We start from the raw sequence: 3,503 nt of genomic DNA, 5'->3' as shown, positions 1-3,503 counted from the left end.
GAGCAGTGCTTGCTGTAAGTGCATATTGTTTGCAGCACTTGACGATACAACGTCAAGCCTCATGTTCTAGTGTCAAGTTCACTGGCCCTCACAAGTGTGACATTGTCTTGTGTGTAGAGAAAAATGAGCCTGTCAACTACGATTTTACTAAACATAATTGCCACTAGTGTATTGCAATTTGTGTTATTTCTTTTCTGTCACTGTGAGTTTCAGTAAAGCTTTATTTTGTTTTATTTTATTTTTTTTACAGTTTTTTTTTTTTTTACTGCTTTCTGGAGTGGCGCTTGAATGCTTCATGCTCACATCATCTGAAAAGGAATATAGTGGTAGAAGTCAACAGTTGTCTTTTTAACAGTGTAACCCCTGTTGCACTGAAAAGCTATGTGCAGTTTGAACTTTCTGCTCCTCTGGGTAAATCCTTTTCATGGATCAATTTAGAACATTCTGTTAATTTACTGCAGTATATGGCATTGTGTCTAGTCAATCAAACTGTCACTGCAGTTATACAATCTCAGTGTCTTGTTCAGAGCACGAATGCAATACAGTAGATATAATTACACTATTTTAATCACACATACGCAGCAGCCATCATCAAATGGACAAATTACTAAGTGTGCAATTTTCCATTTGTTCGCACAGAATTGCACTAATAGAGGCTTTAAAGCTGGATATAATTATTTGCTTTTCATTTTGCATGGTTACATTATCCAACTCTATTTTGAGCCTTCTCTCAGTCGAGTGGGAGCCAGGCTTGGGGGTTCTACCCATTCCTTATTCAATAAATAACAGCATCTCACTTAATAAATATCTAGCTCTTCACTGATGCTCAGTGGGTTCACATTTTGGTCACCGCTCTGAATCTAGAAGTCACTGTCTGGTAATCAAAGTGAGCTAGCTGTGTTTATAGCATAGAGAATTTATTTGGGAGAAGCATTCAAACAGAATTGTCCCATTTATATATATTTTTTAATTTGTATTATTCTTTTCTTCTGTTAAAGATGTATTATTTGTATTTGTGCCATTATTATTTCTTTCTTTTATAGGTCTGTGCGGAAATGCAGTTGAAAGTACAGAGTGATTAAGAGGTCTGCCACAATTGAACTGAATTTGTGTGCAATCTTGTCAATCCCACGTTTATGTGAAATCACCACTGTTTCACCTCGCACTCTCCTTCGGGTTCATCACAAAAATTTAATTTTTAAAAAATGATGTCTCAATCAAATGATGAATCTGGGGACTGGAACTGAAGGCTCCAAGATAACTACAACCTTCAGGAAAACTCAGATTTAATTGTGATTGTTTAATGAGATTATTCAAAATTATGATATTCCCCCCCCTCATATTTTAAAAAAATGTTTTGTTAAACTTAAACTTTTTAGATTCAATACTTTGCTCAAGGGCAGCATATACAGTATGAACCACTGTATGAACTGTAGCTGCTTTCCGTGTTTCTGCCACTGTCAGCGGCCTGTCTGTCAGTTTGCCATGCTGTGATTGAGACATCAACCTAATCCATGTTTACACTGTCCTGCACGTGTCACGCCTAGCCGTTAACCACACAGAATTAGGCCGTGTTTGACACCTCCTGCAACCTGCCACTTGAACCCATCATCGGCTTCAGGCTCAAAGAGCGGTTCCACTGCTCTGTAAGCAGTTACTGCATCATCGAGGGCCGAGAAAGCAAAAATGAGGCAGGACGCTATAAGGGGATCGTGGGATCGGTGGGTTGGGGGGGAGTGGAAGGAAAAACGATGGATGGCTGTGGGTAAGTGCCACTCCTTGAATATCCTCTCCGGCTCCCTTCCCACTCTGCCTCTCTTCCTCTGTCCTTCATTCTCCTCATGTCTCTCCTCCTCCCATCTTTCTCTCCCTCATTCTCTCTATCTTCCCCTGCTTCCCTCTCTCCGTTGCTTACACAGAGAAGCTGCCAGTGTTTGCTTCTCCTTATCCAGGTTTCTAATCCGCCGCCAGTGAAAGAGGGGGAGAGGGACAGGCAGAGCCATTAGAGGAGAGTTTATCAGAGTCGCTCAATCTGTTATCACTCCTGTCCCTCTGTCCCTCCTGCTAGCCACCACCTCCCTCCCTTGTCACAGAGCTACTGATTGTAGCCCCTACTGCTGGTCTACACGCACACATACACACAGCCCACCTCTGAGTATGCTTGCGCATGTCTGTTCACTTGCTTTGTTGGTGTGGTTTGCCATAAGTGAGCGCGTATGTTGTTGTGTATTGCTGCCCATCAATTTCTGCACCACCTGAAAATGGCTGCAGCCAAGAATAACACCCCCCACCCCCCCACCCCCCCCCAACACACACACACACACACACCACTTCTTTTCATCAAGGGTCTACTCTGAGTTAACTTTCTGTGCCTGTTCACAAAGGGCCCAAGAAATAACATCAAATGTGGAGTATTTCGTGAGAAACCAGCAAGGAGACACTGAGAGTCCCTGAGGGCGCTTTGAGGTGTGAAGCTGGTGCTCTAAAACACGCCTGTGCTGTTTTGTTGGCACGGGTGCTGTTGGGACTGAGAAGGGAGGGCTAGAGTTTACCTAAAGGATAAATGTCAGAGGATCAGCTAAATTAGATCCTGCCTGTATTAAGACATCAGCTGCTGCTGAAGTGTGCATGGTGTGTGGCTTCCAGTGTGAGGACCCCTGCTCTCAGCTAGACTGCAGTTCAGGCTAATAAGGAGCTCGAAATGGAAGTGGCAGAATCAGTTGTTTCCTAGAGTTCTGTGTAGAGCAGAACAAACCAGCGAAGATGTGGCCAAATAAGCAAATAAGACCATTTGAAGGACTGTTAGTTTTAAATAATGGACAGTGACCACTGACACCTTCAGGAAAGTAACACACACAGTAATAATGATTTGAAAACATTTAATCTACTGATACTTGAAGGCAGCTAACTGTGAGATTCTTCAGTCCAGTGATATAAGGTGCATCAGAGCTCCTTGACCACCATAGCTGGAGGCATTCTGGGCCTATCTTTAATTACCATTAAGGTTATATAGGTGGTCACAGTGTAAGTAGTGCTGTGGCCCTAGCGCATGGAAAAGGGAATAGGTTGTCTTTTCTACCCCGGGCCCGAGTGTAGGATGCTGGCTATAGTCACTGAGATCATTGCTGCTTATCACACCTGCAGCTACAGCATTTGTACTTTGTTTGGCTGCCCAGAACAAAGCCTATGAAACATGCCGCCTATCAATTTCACGTGAAAATACAGACGGGGAATGACTGCATTTTGATACTTTCTGCGGGTAATTTACTGTGAAAACAGTACCACAGACCTTATTAGTAATTCTGTTTTTCAAATTTTGATGTCTCCATCTTGGTTTATGGTGGAGCACAGTACAGCGCAAGGCAACAACAGGAAAATGGCTGGTGCTGAGTGACATTTCTGCCACTTCGTCCATGTTCCGTCATTTAGAAGTAATGGCCGTGACCACTGTCTCTGTGTTTACATATCAGTGGGCTCCCAGCACCCAGCCTGTGACAAATTAT

Source organism: Scatophagus argus, chromosome 15 (genome assembly GCF_020382885.2).
Source record: "Scatophagus argus isolate fScaArg1 chromosome 15, fScaArg1.pri, whole genome shotgun sequence".
In the NCBI taxonomy this organism is placed as follows: Eukaryota; Metazoa; Chordata; class Actinopteri; family Scatophagidae; genus Scatophagus; species Scatophagus argus.
Note: the sequence above shows the minus strand (reverse complement) of the source record.